The sequence below is a fragment of the Etheostoma cragini genome, chromosome 7 (assembly GCF_013103735.1).
Source record: "Etheostoma cragini isolate CJK2018 chromosome 7, CSU_Ecrag_1.0, whole genome shotgun sequence".
In the NCBI taxonomy this organism is placed as follows: Eukaryota; Metazoa; Chordata; class Actinopteri; order Perciformes; family Percidae; genus Etheostoma; species Etheostoma cragini.
Genome location: NC_048413.1, coordinates 12,342,778 through 12,368,541, shown reverse-complemented (window position 1 = coordinate 12,368,541; position 25,764 = coordinate 12,342,778).

The window sequence follows — 25,764 nt, the reverse complement described above, 5'->3', positions numbered from 1 at the left end:
CTCTCCACTGTAGGAAGGCTGCTATTATGAAGACCTTCAATTCTTTTCTTCTTTGTTCCCTCTCTCACAGACTCACTGCAGCCCTGTAAGTCACACTGATGTCAAAACAAACACATAGATAAACAGACAAAAGCAAGCAAATACACACACGCACACACACACACACACACACGATCAACAGAGACATGAGCAATACCCCCCCCCCCCCCCCCCCCCCCCCCCCCCCCCCCCCCCCCCCCCCCCTTGCTGTCCTCCTCTCCAAGTCTAGCGTCCCCCACATTCCCACCAATATTTCTCATGAGCTCTCGGCCACCAGCCCTTCATGAATTTTTATTAAACAAAACTCTAAGCAGATTGATTTCACACCGGCTGCTTTATTGCGTTTTTATTTAATTCTTTCTCTCTCTCTCTCTCTCTCTCTCAGATGCTTACTTTCTTCTCCTTGCCCTTACCTCAGTTTAACCACTCCATCCTTTCACATCTTCTTTCCTTCCTGATACTTATCCAACTTCCTTTCTGTATTTCCTGCCTGTTTTATCCACTATCTCCCTTTTTTTTTACATTGTCCTTTCCTCTTTTCCATTGTCTCTTGTCCGCTTTTCACTCTCTCCATTTCCTCAAGCCTCATTTTCCTGCCAGTCCTGAGTTATGCTCCTGGATTTGTGGCCCTGAGGAGGGCTGTTGTTGGTGGGCTGATGAGCTTTGTTTTAACTGTGCGTGTGTACGCGTGCAAGCGCTTACACTCACACATAAGTTTGTTCAAATGCATTCATGTGTAATGTGTTTCAGCCATTGATTGTTTCTCTCGATTCATTAAGTTATCTCTCTCAGCTTCTTGTTCTTTAGTCAGCTCTCCCTTCCTGTGTTGTGATTGTAATGTGTTGTACAGCTTCAATTTAATTAGAGAGCATTATTAGTTTCAACTGATCTCATTTGCCAATTTATAATGCTGTGAGTGTTTCTTCACAGTACCACTTGGTCAACGTATCCTGTCTTACTACAGCATTTCTACAAACATATTTGGTACTGCCTGAGCAGATCCAGATGGGTGACAAGTGTCTCTCTGAGTTGCTTTCTTGCTAAGAGACTGATGATCAGTCCCACTCTCATGTCTGTGCGCAAAATTTAAAGCTACAGCCTCTTAGCCTGTTAGCTTAGCTTTGCACAAAGAACAGCAACAGAGTAAACAGCTAGCCTGGCTCTGTCCATAAATAATCAAATCTGCCTACCAGCTCCCCTAAAGCCGTTTCTTAGATTAGATTAGATTAGATAATACTTTATTCATCCCACAGTGGGGAAGTTCACTTGTCACAGAAGCAGTTTCCCACAGTAAAAAGTAAACCAACAAACAAGCAAACAACAACGTGCAAAAAGTACTGAATGAATGTAAAGTGGCAATATATAAAAGGTATTGTAAAGTAAAATGAGGTGGCCATAGTACAAAAAAAATTGCAATGTAAGTAAGTAAGTAAGTGACGTTAAATTAAATTGAATAATATGTAATTAAATATTATAGCAAAAGTAAGTAACCATAATATAAATGATATTGAAGTGTAACTGTAGTATAAATAATACTGAAAAGTAAGTACGTGTAATTGAAAAATATAAAAACAGATTAAAAAAATATACATAGAGCCATGGTGCGTGGTGGGTAATTGAAACAGGAACAGAAACTACAACATTACCAGGTGGTCCAGGTGTAGACTCTGACAGAGACCTGCGGTACCTCTCCTTACACCGTGGATGGATCAGTCTGCTGCTGAAGGAGCTGCTCAGGGACCCCACAGTGTCGTGTAGGGGGTGAGAGGTGTTGTCCATGGTGGATGTCAGCTTAGCTAACATCCTTCTCTCCCCCACTTTCTCTATGGATTCCAGAGGACAGTCCAGGATCGAGCTTGCTCTCCTGATCAGTCTATTGAGTCTGCTCCTGTCCCCGTCCGAGCTGCCCCCTCTCCAGCAGGCTACAGCGTAAAGGATGTCAGAGGCCACCACAGAGTCTTAAAAAGTCCTGGGGACAGTCCTGCACACTCCGAAGGACCTCAGCAGATGGAGGCGACTCTGGCCCTTCTTGGAAAGTGCATGGTTGTTATCAGTCCAGTTCAGTTTATTGTTTAGGTGAACACTCAGGAATATGTAGCTCTCCACTACTTGAATATCCCTGGATGCTCACCGTTGAGAAGTGGGATGTTTTCCTCCTAAAGTTGACGATCATCTCCTTCGTCTTCCATACTATCTTGTCTCATTTTCAATCATCTTTCTACTGTTGCTGTCCAACAAAGGCTATCCGTTTCCAGCCTTTATGCTGAGATAAACTAACTGGCTGCTGGTTATAACTGCATATTTACCAAACATATGAATGTGTTGTCAGTTTTCTCTTCTCACTCTCAAGAAAGCAAACAAGCGTATTAAACAAAATGTCAAACAGTTCATTGATGTGACTCCTCATGCTCTGTCTGAATTTGTCATCGTTCTCTGCAAATTAATTCCGATTTCTTTTTTTAATTTGTCACCCATCTGTAACTCAGCATGGTGCAAAAAACAACTTGGAATGTGTGGTCCTGCACATACTCTGACGGTAATGAATTATGATGATGATCCATCCATAAAGTTAGTTATCAATGTGTCTTTGTCTGCTACAGAAGTACTTTATATAAGTGATGCTCAACTGTGAGATGGACAGCTTGCCTGTGCTTCTACTATCTGGTGCTGTGCTGTGTGTGTGTGTGTGTGTGTGTGTACAGTAGTAAGCAGTGGTTGTTCCAATACAGCCAGAAGTGATGAGGCAGAGTGAGGCTCCTGCTGGTTGTAATGAGGCTCCCTGCAGCTCCACACCGCCTCACCAAGTCTCCCTCTGTCTCTCTGCCCAGCAGGCTTGTGTTCGCACAGCGCCACGCCTCGCCACTAAACCACACGTGCGCAAATATATACACACATGTACAATCTCCCCTAACCTCCATTTTTTTTAAAAATGTTTATTGTATTTTGTATTGTATTTCTTATTCTTTTTCCAGCTTTTGCCTCATACGCTCATGGCATCTTTCTTTCTTTTTTTGTTCCTCGAGCCCCTTCTCTTCACTCCTCATCGCTACCACCCTCTGTCCTCAGCCCCTCCTCCTGCTTCTCTCTCCTCTCTCTGCAGGAGTCCTGTGTAATTGGGCTGTTGTCAACAGCACATTAGCCTGGGTTAGCAGCATAGCGACTTCTGGCTGGCGCTGTTGACCCCTCCAAACACAGGCTAAAAAAGGATATAAACAGCAAAAAAATGCAGACCGTAGCAGCTCAGCCAAACCCTGCAGCTGTGTATGTTATCCATCAGTGTAAATGACTGGTTTCTTGTCTAATAATAGATAGGTAGGTAGAAAGAAGTACATACAAAACATAGTTTCTTTTTTTCATCGATGCCTTTCAATTGCCTGAAAATGCATGGGTGTATGTGTTTGGTGTGAGTGACTCGGGCCGCGAGGGTTAAGATCTCAGGCATTCAAACATCCCACACATCAGGCTGGCTGCGGTGCAAAGGTTGATGTATGTACATGTGTCGACCATGTGTTACATGTAAAGACCCTGTGGGGGTGCATCTGTCCCTGTGGAGTAACAGAGATAACCTGTCACTCCACAGGGACAGTTGCACCCCCCACCCACCAAGTCTACACCTCCAGATGGGTGTTTGGTCTGTCCCGTCACAGCGTTCAGGAGGGGGAGGATGAGCAGGAGCGTTGCCGTTGCAGTTGAGCGTACTATAACCGAAGCGTTGAATGTTTAATAGATCAGACGAGACAGCCCTGAGGTGACTGTCTGTCAGGCGGTCGTTCTCTCAATCGCTCTCCCTTCGAGGTCTTATCTCTGTTGTGTCTGTCTTGTAGCTATCTGTTACTTTTACTCAGTAGACCTGTTTCTCCTTAAACTCACAGCATGGAGTACAGAGCTGGTACAAACTAACTGGCCATGACGTACATGCAGGGAACTCCATATTTTGGTAACAGACCCCAAGTTAAAGTCTGTTTGCTGTGTAAATGGAAAATGACATACTTTCTGTTTTCTTATTTTCCTTTTTTTTCGGTGTAGGAAATATTTGTGGTCAAGGATGTCTCTTCTGATTTTGCCTGTCTCTGTTTCTTTCTCGGTCTTCCTTTCTCTCCGTCTTGCTCTCTGAGTCTCTGTAGGCCTCCCTTAGCTCCAGATGCACTATCCCGTCCTCGTCCACCCACCTTTGTTTCTAAAACAGAGAGACTTTTATTGCTGCCCCGAGGCAGATAGAGCCAAGCTAAGGAAACAGAGGATCCTCGTGTTAGGCTAGGTATGGAAATGAGCCCTCTGTCACAATACTCAACAATATCTCATGCACTCCCCCTTGTTCTCCTGAAAATAGAGAGAGGGGAGGAGACGCTGGACTGCATTGTTCTTCCTGCCCAGTTTTGTGAGAAATTAATTAATTATGAATGAGTAAGTGAGTTAAGAAAAGGGTTTTTGGATTCTATTGGTGTTAACATAATTACAGTTCTCTTCTTCTTTTTTTTTAAATGAAGGGTAGGGGGCCATTTCTCCCGCCTCTCAAATGGGTTTTTATCGTGTTCAATTTGGAAAAGAAAAGCTGATAAAAGCCTTTATAATGCTTTAATTTGGCATCGATTTGCATGAATCTCCCTCAGTAATTATCAACTTACCCCTCCCCTCTTGGATGACAGAAACAGTAGATTCTGATAAGAGAGAGCGAGAGAGAGAGAGGGTGTCTGCATGTGTAAGAGTGGGGGGTATCTTCTACTTTCCATCTCCCATTTTTCTATTTCCATATCTCATCCCTCTGTCTTTCATTGGGAGAAGCGTGGAGCGAGTGATGGCAGTGGCAGGGGAGAGGGAACAGAAAAATCCTAAATCAAAGCACTCAATTATAGGGCTGCAGTAATTACGTGAGCCCTTGAATTGAAGTGCTCTCGGAGGAGTGATGGATAGATATATAGATGATGCATGAGGGGCGGGACAGATAGGTAAATAAATGAATATGCCACACAGAAATACAATGTAGCCTCTGGGCCAGGGATGACATAAATACACGTATTAATCGATAGGTCGCAAACCATCCCAATGCAATTAAAAGGGTATTGAGTGGAGTGGGCCACACTTGGGCTTGGGAATGAGCTTTGGCAGGCTGTAGTGGGTCGGGGCCCTGACCTGTAGGAGGGTTAATGCCCCCCTGGCCCTCACTCGCTTCTGGCCTATGCATGGTGAAATGCTGAGGGTCAGTCCATAAAGGGACTGCAGTCTCAGTGGGGCCCTTTACTGGTCAATACGACTGAATGAGTTCTATCAACTACCAGTTTGAAACAACTCCACTGCTGATAATACTCCCAACACTGCCTGGAAGGCAATGAACTGAATTTACTTTATTTTTTTCTGTTGCTGTTTATCTTTGCCAGTGTGGATAGTTTTATTTACAAGATAAATGCTTCTTTGATGTCCTTTCTTCTCTCTGTCCATTTACACTTAAATTAAGCTTGTTTGCCTCTCATTCCTTTGGAACATATCCCAAGAGTTGTATGTCTCTCTAGATAACGATAAATGTGGATGCACTTGGGTGTTTGGCCATGAGCATGTACACATGTGTGTTTAGGTGTCTAAATGCATGTGTATGTGTACCAGCTTGCAATTGACTAGCTCCAAATCCATCCTCATATTAGCACATGCAGGAAGTTTGTCATGGGCCCTCTGCTGTGCCAGAGCTCATTTGGTTCGATGTGAAATTTATCACAGATGTTCCTCTTCCCTAACCAGGCCTGGCTGCCAGAGACGAAAAAACAAAAGACTCGTCCCAGCACACAGATAAAAACCAAAAAGCAGAAACTAACAGATTGCAGTGCTCTGTTTGCAAAGATAACACACCATTAAAAAGACAGTTAGATTTCAATCTAAGCATACTATAAATGTGGGAAATGCATTGAAAGTTAAAAAGGGCCTTGTACATGTAACTTTGTAGTCTTATTTTTAATGAAGTAAATACAAAGAGATGTTTCCTGTTTCACCTGTATTGTGAGATTGTCAGTCCGTCTGTGCTTTTAGGCTTTCATGGATGCTTGTCCTGGCATGTCCATCTCATCATTTGTGTATACGTTGTGTGTGTGTTAAAGTCAGTGCTAAATGGATAAATGAACGGGACACCACTGTACCTACAGCACAGTGTTGGGGCCTATGTTTGTGATTAATGTGCTCCTGTCTCGGCTGACAGTGTCAGAGGGAGTGATGCGTTGGGACGAGCGCCACAGCAGCCTGCTGATTTACTGGCTTCCATTTCCACTGGTGTAAAGTCAATCTCTGTGGAAGGTCAGCGGCCCCTGTGCGCACATTAGCGTCTTTTAATCCCCATACGTCAGGGCAGGCCAGCACCACGTAGGAGAGTGTTGGAACACACAGAGGAGATTTTCTGGAGTGGAGATGTGTGGATACACACAGTTCCCACTTATGTGATTACTTTTACTTTTACCCTCATCCTCAGCTCAAACTACCTTTTTGACAATTAACGATCATAACAGACACACACACACACATCATTCAGTTCGCAAGCAGCACCGCAGCCCTGGTTCTCACATGAAACAATTGGCATTCATTACTTTGTCAGCTATTAACACAGCGACTTTTCTTTGTTTCTTATTTGTTGTGCCTTTCTCACAGACAGTAAAGGGAAACAGGAAATGAGGAGGAGAGAGATGCTACAAAGGTTCATGGCTGAACTAGAACTGGGTTATTGCAGTTCATGGTTCATGGCACCCCACAAATTGAACATTAAAGCTGACATCTGTTACTTCATGCACATGTTCACCTTCTGCAGCTGCAAGAAGCGACTCAAATTATACCAACTACAGCAGAGTTGGCAGATTTTTTGTGGAAGTCTTGAAAGAGCCACTACAACATTTGTAAAATGGGATACTGCTAGGCTTATTCTTAATTTTGACGTCTGGTCAATTTGGTGTGAAATGCATTGCTTTTATTCAATTTCCTTCTCCTATATTGTTTTATTTATTTTTCTAAATATTTTATAAGCATGTGTTTGTGCAGTTAAAATACAGATTATTCAGAATTCTGAATGTGTTTCATATATTGATATTTTATATTAATAAGTTATTACGATCAATGGTCAAACTTCATTATTTGAAACCAGACTTTTTTTTTGGTACGTTTGTAATTGGATATTAACTATGTGTAGATTGATTGGGGCATGTTTCCATAATGTAATATTATGTGAGGTTTTATTTTCCAAACAAAATTAGCATTCATTTTGAGTTGTGTTTGTTTTTACCTGATGAATATAAGTCCAATATTTGCTATCCTTTTAGCTTTTTCTTTGGTTTCTATCACCTCCCCGAGTGAAATATGCGGCTCTTTGGCTGCTAAATGCTTCACTGTGTTCACCAGCTAGATGCTGTTTTGTTCGGCTGCAGATTAGTGCTGGGCATGAAGCTCACATTGGTTTTTACAGAGCTTTTTTTGATGAAAACAGCTGTGCTCTGCGGCTGGAAAAGAAGTTGATAAAAGCAGTAAAACATGGCCAGAGTAGGCTGGACAAATCTCATAAAGATAGGTACGCATTTGTTGTGAGGGCTGAAATGTGGTGCTAGTCTACAATCTTGAATCAGTTTACTCCATGGGCTGCATATAAAGATAGGTGACACATCTCCACTTCCTCTCACTATATTATTTGTATTTGATTTTTGTGTGTCGCCAATGTTCCTTATGCTAACGTGGAGGGGCGGGGTTTTTGACCTGTACCGCAACCAGTCATCAGGGGGCAACAAAGATGTGTTGGCTTCACTTTGAAGACCTGTCAAGCCGTCCATCTTTATTTACAGTCTATGGCTCACACCACCAGATAGTCTGGAATGTCTCTTTGTTATGCCGTGTGCTTTATCATCTCCCAATACCCAGCAACTATGTTTCCCAGCAGCTGGATGTCTCTTCAAATGTCTCTCGCCTCTCTCTGCCAGCCTGTCTAGAGGACATGATGCCTACTAAATACAGACTGATTGATTGTCTGACCAATTGATTGATTGGTGTCTAAGAAGCCTCTTTTTCATTGCAAACTGTAATGATTAGCTTTTCTCTCACTTTCTTTCGATCTTTATGACCTCCTACCTTTACAGAAGCATCTGTCTGTCTCTCCTTGTCTTTTTCCAACTCTTTTTCATCCACACACTTTCTCCCTCCTCTTGGTCTGTTACTGATTGTGTTCTATAGGTAGGGGGCTCTCAGTCTGCCTGGCTCCTGAAGGACAAGAGCGGTAGACGGGTAATTCTTTTTTATCTCCTTTCCATCTCTCTGCCTTTTTACTTCATTCTCTACTGAAACATTTCATATTCTAATCGGCTCCTATTCGCATCACATCCCCTGCAGCACCTCTTAATACCTTTCTATAGATCCATCAAACTCACCAACAATCTGTTAAGTTTATTTAATTTTTTTCTCCTTTTTGCTTTTTTGTCACCTTCCCCCTTCCTACCTTCCTACCCAACACCCACTGTATCCCTCCCCCCCTTAGCTCCTTTCTTTCCTTCATTCTTTGCCTGGAGGTTAGCGCTAAACGTGCATCATTCAGCGAAAAACAAAAGAAGTGAATTGATTGGGTTATCAGCTGCTGCTCTGGTGGACCCTTTGATCAGAACTGAAAAGCAGCGCTACATGTCAAAATTCTGCTTCAGCAGCTCTTTCTGAGTTTTACAATTACTACACGCCGCGGTCACATCCAAAGTTTCCCCTCCCTCTCTCCACACAGTCTTAGGGTTAGGGCCTGCGGCGAGCTTTATCACGGCTCGTTCTGCTTTCTCCCTGCCGAGAAATGAGCTGATAGATTGTGTTAGGGAAATACGCTGCTGTGGTAAGCTGCATGGCCGCAGTAGCGGTGGTGCTACTGAATTTAGTGCGGAGTGTGCTCATTTGACAAGGGTGTCACACTGTTGCCCACACAGGGCTACCACACGGTGACCTGTACTTTAAGTGTCTAGTTGCGGAGATTCCCACTCTTCTCTGAAATATGGACAGCAGTACAAACAAGTTCATCTCCCGAACAATTAACCTTGAACCAAGATACGGGAACTGTAAGAAACTTGCCAGTTTATTAATAACTAAGCAATGCGGGGTGAGGTCAACAGGTCAACGCAGAGCAGCGCTGTTTGCTACGTTCTACTTTTCTCAGGCTCTGACATAACCCGCAAGGTCAGTGACAACAATAGAGAGGGAGAGTGTTTCTGTTTTGACCTGATGAGAGGCACGAGTTCACACATCAGGTTAATGTGCTCTGTATTACAGTAAATGTACATTTGAGGAAACCACTTTGGTAGAACAATGAAACAGAGCCTCATCAAAAAAAAAGAGGAAGTTCACTGAAAAAATAAATGCTCAGGATTTCAGATGAAACACACACACACACACACACATACATGTACTCATACATACAGAGAGGCATGCACGTGCTACAACAATAGACCAGTTCATTTCTTTTCTCAACAGAGAGCCTAAGGGTCTTGGCTCCTAAACAGTCACCTCGCTTCCTTAGTAATTAGCTGGCTGGTACTTAAGGCCAACAGCTTTTAATAAGCAATAGAGGCAGGAGCCAAACTGACAATAACTGCTGCCCTACATCAATTATTGGATACATATCCATCACTTTCTGACTTATACGTGACCCCAGGCACCTGCCAGCTGAGGTATTGACTGGCCAGCTCTCCCCAGTGCAAGTGACAAGTTCCATTTGCAATCACATTTATTAAACGGCTGTTAGAATGAGTGAAAGTCTGGGCCAGCCTACGTTGCTCCACCAGCTGTAGCTCTTATTAATCTGAAAGAAAGGATAAATGTCTGAAGCGGCTAGCTATGAAGAAGTGTGTGATGGAATGTTTGGTGTCTTACTGTCTGTCCTCCTTGCATCTTCAGTGCAGCATCGTTTATTCACTGGTTCCCACACACAAAGGGAACCGCAGTTGCTTTCTTTCGTTAATGTTATCCTCTTTGTGTGACTTGTCTTTCTGCTCCTGCATTTACTTAGACTCTTAAATTGAAATATGAATGATTTCAGGTTTTGCTGCTTTTTCCTTTGGCAGTGTTTGTAAAAGTGTTGTAACATTATAACTTTTGGACTGTGGCAGAGGTTCACTTTATTAGGATATAAGCTTGTGCGTAAGTGTCTGCATTTAAATGTATAACTGATGGCTTGTTAACATGAGCAATACCATTATCTTTAATGGCATTTGTAATGCCTTGTTGTTTGTGCAAGACCAGCAAGTCTTCTTGGGGAAGTGCCTTGACAGAAAAAAATGGCTGGTTTAACTGGCCAAGTAGACATCCAAAAATCAAAAGAGAGAAGAAGACCTCGAAGGCCATATTAAATTAAATGGGTACTAGAAACTGAAGTGAATGCATTTCAGTGGCTTATCAAAAGATGTAGTGGGCTATAGTGATTTTGCAGTTCATTGAATATCAAATTCTTCTCCATAACCTTTTCTTAGTTAAGCATTACTTTTGTTTCAGTTATTATTTTTAGTTAAGTAAAATTAGTCTATCTTCTTAGATAGATTGGATAACTCCAGGCCCAGAATAATAAGAATCAAGGTGTAAAAGACTAAATCTGGTCGTCTGAGTGACTAAGTGCAGGAAAGAGGTCAAAGCAGGAAAATGATGAAGGGCTTGCTGAAAAGCAGTGTCCTCTCTTCTTTTCTCTTCCCTCCTCCTTTGCACAGCCCTCCTACTCCCTTCATTCCCTGCCCCATTGAATTATGCCTCTCCTAATTGGCTTCAGTGGCGCTTAAAGCAAACAGTTTAAATAAGTAAAAGGCACTTGGATGAGGAAGCAGGGCCTTGCAATTATTGGAACTACATCAGTCAGGGTGCTGCTCTGTGCTGGGGTTGTTTTTTCCCTTCTATCTTGCTGTCTCTCTCTCTTTCTCACTCTCTCTCTTCTTACTTTTACCTTTTATCTCCTGCATGTGGATTTTTTGGTGTGGAGTTAGCAGAATAAAAGAAGATACAGTGAAGTCACGTGTGTGCTTATGTGTGTGTGTTTGCAGACTTAGCCGAGGCAGCGCTGAGCTGTCCTGACGGGGGAGTGATAGGCGGCCCACAGGTACAGGATCCATTATCTAATGACCGTGCCGTTTAATCACGCGTCTCACTGACATGTTTATAAGGCTGAACTTTGCGGCGCTATTAGAGATGAAGACGAGAGAGGGCGGCAGCCCCAGCCTTGCGGCCCCCAGGGCAGGCCTGGCCCTTTACCTCCTCTCCCACACCTATTATATGCTAATTACAGCCATTCCTAAACCACGCTTACAAGGAGTTAATTTAGTGGGCCATTACGCCAGTCTATATTTCAGGGTGCTGTGTGTAGGGCCCTTGTGGGGCTTTGGGAAAGAGGTGGAAGGGAGGATGAGAAGCTGGAGGAAATGGGTGAAGGGTGCTTTACGTCTCACAAGGGAGAAGGGAACAGAGGAGGGAAGAGTCTACTGGCTGTACGATTTGTCTGACTGGTATGACAGAGCTGGCACACACACTTTGGGATAGGGCATGCTTTGGCGGAGGTCTGTGCTCTTTTAGTTTATCATGGTATCCTTCTACAAAAATCTGGTGTCAAATGTAATGGTTCCAAGCAAATTGTTGTAAAAAAATAACATTTGTTCCAAATAGTGTTTAATCTGTGAAAAGGTTTGTCTGACATAATATACAGTACACAATATATAGTGAAATACAGTTAATTCCATTGAACATAATCATAATTTTTGGGTTTTCATTTGATTAAAATATTTAATTGTGGCCCAGCCCTGTTGTGCACATTCCAAGAGATCACTCACATTTTTTATTCATGTATTCTGAATACTTTCAGGTACTTTTAGACTACTTTGTGACATCTGAGGCAAAATGATTTGAGGATTCGCTGCTAGCTGATTCTCTGAGAGGGTGAGAGGTAGAAACAGGCACGGGGGGATATGCAGTACATAAGAGCTGGGGAGGTATGGAGCAATGGGGACATGAAATCAAAAGGCAAAAGTTGTAGTTAAATCTTAGGGGACAGGGAACCCTGTGGAGTGGCAGAGAGGACCAATGGGAGCGCAGGAAAAAAAAGAAGATGGAACGATGTGGAGACAGCGTAGAAGGGATACAGATAAATGTGATAGCAGAGACGGAGTGGTGATAGAAAAGCAGGTCCCTGCTCAGGGGGGTAATTAAAAGGGTTTCTTCTTATCTCTGTTAGTGACTCTCTGGCACAGCATCTCGTGTACAAATGACACGCGTACAGTACATGTGTACATCCCACACACCGATAACTTGTGTCAGTATCTGTCCGGATATCTGTGGGCATGAAACAATAGCGCTGTGTGTGTTGTCTGTTTATTTGAGGCTCTGTTGTGGCTCTACCTCCAGGAGGCAGGAGGCTATAACTCCATCACCTCGCCGCCTATCGACTCCCTCTAAGGGGGATCGATACTGGAATGATGGCCCTCCTATGTCTTCCCCATCCATCCGCTGGGCCATTGAGTGTATGTTAATGTTATGAATTATCGAGAGAACAGTTACTATTGATTGGCCGAGCATTATTGGTGGGCTGCATAGTGAGATGGGAAGGGCGAGGCTGGGGAATGGCGGGCCAGAAGGGAAGGACAGGTCAAAATTCTGCAGAAAGGTTTAAGTATCTACTAAGACTCCTGACCCCTAAAGAGTCCCGGTCAGAGGTGGCCTGGAGGGCAAGGTTGACTGTTTTTAACCCCCATCCTCCCACACCCACCCAACATACACCACTGAGCCTTTTCACAACACTCTATTTTTTTTCCCTACTTAGACACACATTTTCTCAATCTCTTTCTCTTTCTCTGCCCAACAGTTTCCTGAACCTATCATGGCTCACTGTGTGATTGTTTACATTCGCATGCATTAGTCCGATATGAGACACAGATACCTGAGACAGATTATTTATATAAAGGGAAGGGTCCTTAAGTTTTGGAAACACACAGCTTGTCTTTTATTATTCAGAAATAGTTTTCTCTCTTTTGGTCTTTCTGTTCTGTTTTAATATGAACGATGCATGACTTGGAGAGAGAGTTAAAGAGGGAATGAGATTAAAGCCTGTACACCCGATACTGTCAAAACATAGACCTCCGCCCCTTTGGGAGGCAAAAAACTCAGACATACATTCATAGGCGCACACACACACACACACACACACACACACACACACACACACGCACACACACACACACACACACACACACACACACATACACAATCACGCTTACATACACCCGCAATCTCCAGCTTGTATTGTTTGGAATTGCCCTGAGTTCTTACAGAGCCCAGGGGAGAAGAAAAAAGACTTTCCCAGGCAAATGCCAAGCTTATTCAGCTCAGGGAAATTCTGCAGACGGAGAGAAGTAGTGCCACTGTGGTCTGGGTAGAGAAAAACACTGTCATTCCACAGGTGGCCACCCCATGAGTTCTACTAAAAGTCCACTTGCAAAATGTGACAGATAACCTCAGGTAACAGGTATTTTCTCTATGGCCTTGCAGTTGGATTATTCAGTGGGTAACCGTATTACTGCAATTCATTTCTGAGTGCAGCAAACACTACGACTGCCATATTGTGATAGACTGTTGAGAACTATATTCATCCCATTCAACCGAGCATAGGCACAAGTGGAAACATTGTGCTTGCCAACTGATCTTTATTGTCCCACACAATTCTAAAAGTCTGTAAATGAGCTGCTGAGCAAATCACAAATGCAAGATTCAACCAGCTGAACTTTAATTTGAAGCAGATTTTTAAACACAAATATGTTTTCCCTTAACACTGTAGGTGCTGTGTCCACTGTGATTAGAAGTCCACATTTCACTTATTACTAATTATTGGCATACAGGATGCACAGGTCTCTCTGCTAACTACTGTAGTCTATAATCTTAGATCATAATCTAGAGGCGGTAGCTTAATCACAAACATTGTGGTAACAAAGGAGAGTCAAATTGGGTTAATTAAAATCACGCAGCATTTGTCAGCTGAGAGTCCTGCTTTATTAGCCCTACATTGTGTTTTCTCCGGTACGTGCATGCCCGTTCAATGGTAACGGTTCGATGATATGCATTGTCAGGCATGTTAGTATGGAGGTTAGTTCTGACAGTTGTGTGCTTGTGAGGACAGAGAACTTTCGTATTTTAAAAACATGTTTTGAAATCCAACCGCAATAGTGTGAAAATGGAGCCTAAATCAGCTGTGTGGCAGCAGGTGTGTCCATCACACACTTCCGGAGATCATTGTAACAAAGATACTCCAATTACCACGTTGCTTTCAATTTTTACTGCTATGATATTACGGTGACTATTACCATGCAACATAATATTATTACCAAATAGCTACTGGTATTGCAAAAAGTATTCCTAAACACTGCTACAAATTCTTAAAATACCCTAGTTGTTAAGCAGTATTAGGTGTGTGTGGGTGTAAATTAGAGGGGGATATTTTTATTTGTATGCATTTATACATAGGTAGTTATGGAGAAGCTAGCAGTAAGATGGCAAAGGACCCTGAGCTGCCGATGTAAAGCTTTTTCTAATATTGTTGCTTTTTTATGATTTAGCTAAGGTATTTTTCTATTGCTCCTGTGTACTTTTGTGCCTCTTACCAAGTTAACTGTTTTAATTTGTACCTATAGACTATTGTACACCTGTTGTCCAAGGCATGGGTGGAATTGATGATGAAGCTTATGAATGAAATCCTTGATGATGTGCTCATTGTCGGCTTCTGTGCTGAATAATGTTTCCAAGATCCAACCCACAATCCCAAAGGTTTCATTGAGAATCAACAATCTACACACTGGAGCATCTATCATCACAACGAGACGAGTAAGTCTGTCCACCTAGTGACGCATAACCAAGCAACAGCCTAAGGTCATAAATCTGGCATCCACCTTCAAGTGTTTTTGGATCAGCAATGGGAAGGCCATGAGGCAGGTAGATAGAAAATAAGATATTGTGCATATTTTAAGCTTTTTCCAAAACTAATTTAATTTGTCGGTCATTTTTCAAACCTTCCATTAGAAACAAGCAGCATAATTGTTTTTGGACACATCATAAACTGTAAGACTGTAATGTAATAATATAAAAACGAAAACTAAAAATGCAGTTGTACATGATGGCAGAGGATGGGGTTGTTGAAATTATCTCTAAGGCATTTATGTCTAAAGCATTTCCTACTTTAAAGTGTTCACCACTCTGGGCCCATAGACATTTACTGGCAATTGATCCTGTGTCTAAGTGTTAGTCATAAATTAACACCCCTCTGCTCACCACCTATGCCTGACTGTATTCTCATCTAGTCCATCCAATTACTAGGCTTTACACACACACACACACACACACACAAAAACACACGCACACACACACACACACTCACAAAAACACACACACACACACACACACTCACACTACACCTGTGTCTGACTTGAGCTATGACTCATTCAGCTTCAGTTATACTGTAATCTTTTTGACTAAGCAGGGAAAGTGTATTTAATAAGGTAGTTCAAAGAAAGACCTATGAGTGTAAGCAATTGGAAACAGGTGTGATGTTGGTAATGGGGAAGATGATGATGATGCTGGCAACTACTACACCTATGAGTGGTGGCTAGAATATGACCAAAGGATTGAAGTGAAAAGCTTGAGGATGACAGAGAATGCAGAAATGCCTTCAGAGTGGACCATCGCCTGGGGGAATGCACTAAAGGCTGCTGAGATGAATGAATATAACAGCATTGATCTAATCTAATAGCAAAGGCCTAGTCCCAGCCATGTGGTGGGCCGGGGGCGAGGTGTAAAGGCCCTGCCCAGGCTCAGTTAACTGTCTCCTGGTTCTGAGGAGAGGAGTAGCGTGGCCCTCCTCCCCCACCTGTTCCTGGAAAGAGATCACTGCACAGCGCCACCAGTATTTACAATGAATATTTAAAGAGGCCTCCTGATGACTGTGTCAGAGAGATAATAAGAAGGGCATTAGTAAATCAGCGCTGTTATGAGCCCACGCTTGATAGATATGTTAGTGTTTACTTACATATTGGGCTGGAGGACATGGTAGAAATCAGTAAAATATCAATGAATAAAAAATATGTTTTTGATTAACAATATTGATACATATTGTTTTATTTTATTATTAATAATAATAATTTACTGTATGCAAAATCACGCAAAAAAATCAAACTGATGTTCAATGCAATGACATGAGACATAACACTTAAAAAGATTAAAACATGTTTGTTAATTAGTCAGTCTATCAATAGAAATTTTTGTTTCACTTTTCAAATAAAAACATTTGCTGATACTTCTTTAACGTTCTTTTTCTGTTTTACTTCATTGTGACATTTTGGTTTCCGGGAAATTGTAATGGACATTTTTCATTTATAGAATAAACAATAATGTCAGATTAATTGATAAGGGAATAACCTTGAGTTGCAGCCCTATAAACGACATGTCTTGTACATGATAAGACAAACAAACTAAACAGACATATGGAAAAAAACAGCTCAAATAAGATACACGCTCATCTCTTTTAAAATTGCTACAAAAAAACGCTATAAAACAAGATAATGTGAAAAGAGGTCGAATTTAGTTAGTTCATTACATTTCCAATAAAACGTAACTAACCACCATTGAATAACACCAAACCGGTCTTTTAATAAGTTCATAAATAGTGAGCCAGAGGAGACAGGGGTTCAACAGGGGGCTCCTAAATAAAAGTTGCTGCGTGGAAGGGCATATATCAGGATCTGGCTATAAAGCCTGCCCTTTAGGGTGAGGAGTAGTGGGAGTAGTTGACTCCTGTCTGCTGATAGGGAGAACTATATCACTCAGTGCTCGGCCATGCCAGTCTCGCACACACGCTCACACCCTCGTAAATGTCACCTGTTAATCTGGCCTCAAGGGCTGCTCAGTGCACTCACCCATCAACTAATTTACCTGAGCTTTTGAGAGTGATGCTTGGAACATCAAGAGATTTAACTGAATGAGAGACAACATTTAATGAAAGATACATACTGTACATAGAACATATTGTGGAATTAAACTATGTAGATAAATACTGTCTAAGGATTTAAGCTCGTACAATTAAGGTCATACAGTAGGTCAAACAATTAGGCTGCCATTGACATCCCAGTTAGAATAGCATCTTGTTTGTATTTTAGCTCTTTCTGGTGGACGTGACCTTAATAGATATACAGTCATTGATCCAGTACAAAGCATTATATGTTTGATTGATATAATATAAGCAGAATTAAACAAACCAGTTCTTTTCTTAATTTTGTATTTCAAATACTGAACCAGAGAAAACCCTAATTCTTAGGTCCTCATCTTCTGCCCCACCCTAGGGAGTTTTCACTAAAATGCTGCTGAGTGGGTATTGTTTACATCAGTTCCTAGGTCAGTGTCAACCTTTTTGGATTTCCATCCGTGTTGTCATATATCAATGTAAATAAAACAACCAATGCCTCAAGTAACAGTTCAGTCTTTAACTCAGAGAAGGTAGGGGCTAGTTGTTAGCATTAGCTACCAAAGCTAGCATTAAGCTGCCAATGTTTGCTGTAACCAACAGCCTCACACTCACTCCCTGCCAGCTGTGCACATTAAAACAACTATCGCATCTCGCTTGTCTCTATGACAGCCGTCTTTCTATTCTGCCTTCCAGTATGACTGTTCAAAACAACAATAAACACGTATGATTTCCAGCATGGTTGGACAATCGGCTCACTTTACTAACCCTGTCTCTGTAACGTGTCGCCTTTTTTGATAAGTAACAAAGTGTGTGTTACATTTGACGTGTTTTATGTGACCCCTGCTTTTCGAAGAATGATATGACAATGTAAATGTCAGGCAACATTGTATGTAGTAGTCCATATTTCTTATAATAAGGGAAAGTTGTGGATGGCTTGAAGCACACACACACTTCATACAGAATTTGTGTTAAATCTGTGGTTCTGTATCAATATACTGTTGCCGACTCTTGTATGGTTTTCTGATATGTATCGATTAATCTTTACACCTCTACTTACTGTTATACATGAGTCAACATGAGGACACCCACTTACATGAACAAACACCTGGGCAGTACAGAGGCATACACAATGTTATGCACTTACACAGTATTACACATTTGACCTTTGTTTTTTTTTATACTAAACTATAACCTCATAGTCCTATTGAAACCAGTTGTAGCTCTTTATGTTAGTGTGGAGTTCACATGTAAACTAACCTACAGAAAAGCTGCTATGGCCATGTTGACCTTGAAAATTTAAATGGGAGTCTCTGACCCAGGCTGGCACTGTGTTGCTAGTTTTGTCTCTTGTTAAAACTTGAACATTGGATAGTAAATGTACTGTTAAACTTTTGGTATCTTTTCATGTTTAATGGGTGTTTGTGAAACAGGTAATGCACTCAGGGATCCTGTAATTTAAATCTTGATATGATTGTTCTTAGGGGATTTTATGAAGCTGCAAATAGGTTCTACAAAGCTTAATCCTGAGGCATTTTTCTAAATAATAAAAGACATTATATATTTTCTCCCTCTTAACATTAAAAAATATCTGATATGACAGTTAGAGGCATGTTTCTAAAGGACAAACTGGCTATGATGAATAAAAAAGTTATAGTAATATAGCATTATAGTGTTTTACTCTTTTGTTCTTGAAGTTGGTTATCTTGTGTATACTTTTCCAAACATACAGGTCCTAGCTTCAAAGTCCAAGTCCACCAACAAATATTGTTGTTTCATCATTTATTAGAAAAAACTATTTACAGTTTGAGTCAAATCATACATACCGGCATGTGTTCTAGTGTGTGTCGGGGTAGGTGGATGGGTGGTTTAGTTGAGGAGGACCTACTCAAATGCACATTCACGATATGCAGTCACTGTATATGTACACATTTGTCCATGTGTGGTGGAGTGGCTCCGGGACTGCTGTGCAGCAGTCCTTGTCTCATTAGCATGTCAATTGACTCCATCTGCTTTGCACATGAAAGGGCCAGGATGTGTAGGAGGACAGGAGAAAGAAAGAACGAGGGATGTGAAGGGGGGCCGGGGGATGGCTGTGTATTTATCTGCACCTTGTAGGAATTTGTATCATACACCGAGTGCACTTATTAAGGATCACAGCGCGGTGTGCTCTCTCTCTCTCTATCCCCCACACTCTCTCTAACACAAACAAACTCAGGTACACACTCATATTCGTTCACATGCATGCAGTTGGCCACACCATATACAGTACTTTTGGTAATTATATCTCACTGTTTGCTGGGAGATATGCAGATGCACCACTCTTGGTGGCAATGTAAAGCAGTAGCAGTATCTCGTAAAATATATCACCAACATATGTGAGTTCACGCTCAACCTTATGTTTTCTATGTCTCATAACTGCAAAATGCACCAGTGACAACAGCTCTCTCTCTCTCTCTCTCTCTCTCTCTCTCTCTCTCTCTCTCTCTCTCTCTCTCTCTCTCTCTCTCTCTCTCTCTCTCTCGTCACAGCGATGATGAGTCCCACAGCCAGGTTTAAGAGTACAAACCCTATCCAGCTGTTGTGAAGTAAACACAGACAAACAACCAAACAAACACTTACAGAAACGTACAGAGACACCACACGGGCTGTTGCCACTGCTACTGAGAAGAAGAGGGAGGGTGATGACATGAAAAAAGGAAAGCGTGAGAGTTACAGAAAGAGGCCTAAGGGGAGGGCAAACAGCAGGTCTGTTTTTTCCTGACAAGCAGATCACGCACATCTTAACTGTTCTCTCATTCTAATCTGCACCTGTTACATCATAGAGTATAAAGCATGCTGCTCTCAGCCTCCTTTATTCAAACAGTCTTTATTTACAGTTAAGTAGCCGGGTTTTCTGCAGTAACTGAATTTCTTAGGGTGCTTACACAATAACACAGACAGTTGGTTGTGCTGCAGAGCGTCTATGACCATTTGTACAGTGTGTCCGGTACAGTTAGCACGCGTCAGCCCTATACTGAATGTGTTCAAATAAAAATTCTGAAACCTTTGCACACTAATGGTCGGGTTATGCTCCAACAGAATTAGTTTGTAAGACGGTTGGTTATAGTTGTTCCGAACGGCCAAACTTGAAGGCAAAGTGAAAATATCATTGAAACATGGGGATAGCAGCATTCATAGTTTGGCATTCGTTTGTTCATACGAAATGTGCCACTAATAATTGTGCAACACATTACAACCGAGAGCTAGAGAACAAAGTCAAAACGCTGCTTGCTTTCTGCGCTCCCCTACAGCTGGCCAATCACGCCGTGAAGTAGGTGTGAATATCAAATTGTTATATTATAAGCCATCCTAGTTATAAAAAATTATTTGAGAAGAATGTGATTACAACTCATGATAATCAGGTTATAGCAGTGTGTTATAATGTATTCTTTGATTCATTGCCTTTACCTGGTTTCTAGCTCTACCCTGCGTTATGCGTATATGTAAACATGCACCTCCTAAATCCCAAATAGTCCACTTGAACTGACTGTTGCAACGTAAATGACACTGATCACAATACAATTCTATGCTAACTAAAATTCCTAAGTGAGTGTTTCTGTTCAGCTTCCCAGTTCCGTCAGGATTAATCTATTCAATCCAGTCCATTAGGAAGTGTCTCATGTCCCAGGGAGATTCTGTCATTGAGGAATCGTGGCACACTGGACTTAATGCATTGGGGACACTTGGCAGATACAGGATGTACTTTCTTATCCTGTCCACGTGGATTCTTAGCAGTCCACAGAGAGATGCTGTATCCAGCCTTCAGTGGGATTCAGGCTAGAGGGTAAAAGAGGCAATTAGAGAGAGTTAGAGACATAGGGGGGAGGAAGAAACTGGAAGAATGGTGGACAACCGGTATGTAAGATGCTGGGATTTACTCCCTAACCACCAACAAGGGGATGGGTAAAGAGAGCTCATGAGACAGCTTGCACTGGAGGAAGACATGGACAAAGACGCACCAACATCAAAGAGTTTTTTATACCCCCCTCCTTCATACTGTATCTACTCTTGCGTGTGTCTTATTCTCCGTGCAGGCTGTGTGACAGCAAGTGTACAAAAGGAAAATGCCTCATTTACACAGGAAGGTCTTAAAATCTGTGTCATCTGAGGATCCCTCGCTCCCTTCCTTTCTCTCTTTCCTCCTGTGTCTTTCTTTTTTTTCTGTGAATCTGTCCCCTTTATTTTCCATTTCATCAACTTGGCTGAATTATTCATAGAAATACTTGCATCATTCTTATTGGACGATCCTGCAGTTCTTTTAAAAGCGACCAGAGATAAATACTTCAAATGCAACGTGAAGTTCCTGTTCTGCATTAAGGACATTTTTAAATGGGACTACAACAGCTTCTCAAATGTTTCACATGATTGCTTGATAAATTACTTAAACAATGATTTGATTACCAACATAAATGTTCTAATTGTTTAGCACTACATGGGACCATGAGCTCCAAGTGATCTGTTCTATCAGTGCTGAAGCCCCTTAGGCTTCTTCTTTGCTGTTAAGTGTTGCTTTGAGTGCTTATAAATGAAGGTACTGTGCCCACTACAGAATTTGTTTGTGTGTACCTGTGTATGTTAGTATAGTATATAATTGACTATGAAGAGTGGATCCCCCATCCTCCTTATTTTGTGCATATCCCTGCAAAATATGTTTATATGTATATGTGTGCATGCATTTGTAGACATGTGACAGACAAATTGGGTGTATGTGCTGATATGCGCATACGCCAGACAAACAGCTGGTTCCTAAAACCGATAAAAACACTGTAAATATATAGTATGTTAGATCAAGTAGATAATCTTTAAGCCTATGTTTACTTGTTTGAGCGTGTGTGTGTGTGTGTGTGAACACCAGTGCGGGGGTTAATTATTTGGACAAGATGAGCATGTGTGGGTGTAGTTAAAAGAGACCAGCAGGGTGAAACTCATCAAGCCCAAACTGGAAACATATGAATACATTTCATCATACATTTGGATCACCAGTTTGATAAAAGAATGTAGCATTAGAGGGTGATATAGTGGGAATAGTCATATGTGCTGTTGGGGCCATTCATCTTTCACTCATCTGTGTGTTTACATTGTCAGCCTTAGACTCATCCATTGTTATGCAAAGTCAAATTAGAAACAGAAAATTTGATTTGACATGGAGGAGTGTGCAGATTCAGTTCCGTCTGTCTGTAGACTCACTGTTTGCTTGTCTGTCCGTCTGGTTTCAGTCCTAAGTGTAACCATACATACATGTTAACCACAGTGTCTTAATCCAGGTGCAGAAAGCTGCTTCCTGGACTGGGCTGGGGCTCTGCCTGGAAGGCTGTTTTCTTCCCCTAAGTGGGAATCTTTGACGGACTCATGCACGCTGGTCTGGGTTTGCGGGAGGCAGCTGGCGAGCTGTGTGCTGTTTTTCCTGGTCTGGTTTGATATTGTTGGGCTTGGTTTGATCTCTACTAGTCTGTTGTGACCACATCAGTGGTACTTACAGTTCTTACTGAGGAAATGAACAGATATGTAACTGACTCAGCAGCACTAAGTTCTGGTTATGATCTTCACAGAATGCACACGCATACACACTATTCTGTCTTGATTACATAGCGTACTGTACTTACTCATACGCAGATGCACACTCAACTCATGCAGGCTCAGTGTGTGTATTCTGCTGCAGAATACACACCACAGACTAACACACTCAGCTACCCTCTCTCTTTCCCTCGTTCTCTTGTCTTTGATCTGGCTCATACTCCAAAAAGGATACAGAACTCCATGCCAGTCAAGCAAATTCTCAGGCCCCATGATGTAGTCATCAGTCTTCCTACTCAGCATTAAATCTCACTCACGCAGGTGCGGGATCTGCTGACCCGGCTGTCTGCCCTGTCCCGGTAGACCTGCAGGCTATGACCTAATGGTCATCTGATCCCCCCCACCGCTGCCATCTCTCTCTTTCTCCTTTCTCACTTTTCTCTGTGTTTCTCCAGCCCTCAGCCTCCCATCCTCTCTATTTCTCTTTCTCTTTCTCGCTCTCTGAGCTCTGGGGTCTGGTTTGATGTAACCAGAATAGTCATGGTGATGTCATCAGCGTGAGTCAACAGGTAGGATCTGCAGCGTCCAGCTGATTCGGCATTCTCCGTTCATGGCAGGCTGGGAGTCGGCTCCATGTGACCACGGCTAAAGCCATCACATCTCCGTTTCACTGAGCAGTGACCAAGCCTGCGTCAGCACATCTTAATTTGACTTTCACGGTGTAAAACGGACATAGCTGTTATTTTAAATCTCTTTATTAAACCTGTGGCGTTTAGCTTATTTGAAGTTAGTGATAGAGCTGCAGTTGCAGTTGATGGTTGCAGTGTGTTTGTTATTCTCTCTTTGGGGTCTTTCCAAGTTCACATTCCAGTAAATGAGTGCATGAGCTTTGGTAGTTATGTTGTAATTCTCAGTGTCATAAACACTGCCGGTTGTTTGTGTGTGTGTGTGTGTGTGTGTGTGTGTGTGTGTGTGTGTGTGTTTGTGTGTGTGTGTGTGTGTGTGTGTGTGTGTGTGTGTGAGAGAGAGAGAGAGAGAGAAAAAGTCAAGAAAGGTGGAGTGACAGGGAGGGTGTATGTATGTGTTTTGACGGGGGTCTTTTGACTTACCACTGAATGTGGGACAAAAACATATTACGCCACTCAAAATTTCCCGTGCTGTGGCACTTTCCATAAACAAACTTTATTTTCCCAGACAAAACGTCCACCACAGTTCGGAGAACATTCCACATAGCCTCTGGCCATGTCAAAGACATGGGGTCCAATTCTTCAATATCATTTTATAGTTGTATGTACTCAACTAGTGGGAAAACGTGTTTCATTGTTAATAATTTTACATGAGCAAATATAATTATTTATAAAAAGGTAAAATAAGTATGAAACACTTAACAACAAGCGGATGAAGATGGATGGAATTATAATTATTTATTAAAAGGTAAAATAAGTATGAAACATATAAGTAATAAGACCATGATTAGGAGACGTTTATATGCACATTATGTCATCTGAATTGATGGAAGAAAAAGAAAAGAAGAAACCCTCAGGGTTATGAGCCACAGATGACACAGTGACACTAAAAGCTGATTCAGAGGGAAAGATGAATCAACTGTAACATCTGGTTCAGTTCAGTGAATCTGATGTAAATTTACTAAATGATTTCAGCAGAAACATTTATCATAATATTTTCTAACGTGCCAAACCTGATCCTGACATGTTTGTGACATAAAGCTATTGAGATGAATCTTAGGTTGACAACAAGTGCAGGGTAATGTTTTTCACGTGTGGGGTTGAGCCAGAGGAGTAAGTGTGAGAAACCTAATCCTCTCTGGGGTTGCAGTTTATTTGTTCAGTTTGCACTCATTTGCTGCCAGACTAAGACATTCACTGTCTCTCCCTCTTTCATTTTTGTTTTCCTGTCCAAGCAATTTGTTCGTTCTTCTTCCCCTCTTCCTCCCCCCTTTCCCCCCCCTATACTATTAATTCCTCCAAAAGTGTTCCTAATTACGCTCATGATCTGACCATATGGCCGTGCACTGTTAGTGTCTGTGTGAGAGTGGGTTTGTGTGCGCTGTTTGAAAAGATCCACAAGAGTGCATTAAGGCCATACAGACACAAACACGCTCTCACACACACTTCAATCACTGAATCGCACACTCTGCGTACTTAATTCCGGGAGATCACAGCCCTTGTGTTCGTTTTGTTGTGGTCTTTTTATGCGCCTGCTGGTGCATGTCCATATTACACATAAACACAAATTTGGAAGCACACAAACACACATACACATACACATACACCCACACACACACACACACACACACACACACACAAAATAAAATAAAATAAAAATAGTAAAGGCTTGTGTTCTGGCCATCAGTTTAAATAAAAAAATGTTTTCCCATCATGGCAAAGGGCTTTGACTACGACAATAATGAGTCTCAGCTGATCGTTTTATTGTTGATGAAGGCAGAGCTATACATGCAGGACCTCATTCATGTGATTTGGAACAAAACATTGCATCACAGTTGTTAAATCCGTTGAATTCATCTTACGTTGGCCCAGAACCAAGACAGTTATGCATCGTCTGATATTAGTTTTTTTTTCTTCTTTTTTTTTTTTTTTTTACATAAACACATAACAAAATCAAGCATTTGGGGATTTACATGAAGATACTTTTCTTAATATAATACATAATTGATTATTAAATGTCCAGACAAAGTAGATAAAAAACAAAAGCGCTTCTTATTCTGTCATCCCATCGTCAGTCTTCTTTCTATCATCTCAATGCAGATCAGTGCCTCCCTATCTTTCTCTCTTACTAGCTCCCTCTCACAATATCTATTGCATTACCTGGGACTGTATTTTTTCTGCCCAGACGACACACAGAGCCACATACACACATAAAGCTCATGTGTGCACATACACACAACATAATAACCTCAGGCGCTGGTTATTAGAATATCACCCAAACCTGTCGTCCCCTCCGTCATGGAAGAAAGAGGGAAGCTTTCCCAGCTATATTAAAGGAGAGGTAGTAGCCTCTGTCCCAGCTTTCCTTCATATCTCCCCCGTTTATTCTAATCACACAGCGGCTGTCTCCTCTCCTGCCTTTATTTTGCTCTATTTTTCCATCTCTTTGTTTTGTTTTTTCGCCTGACAGTGACTGGGTCTCTTCTGCCCCAGGGGAACAGAGTTATGAGCCCGATGTCCTTTCATAGTCAG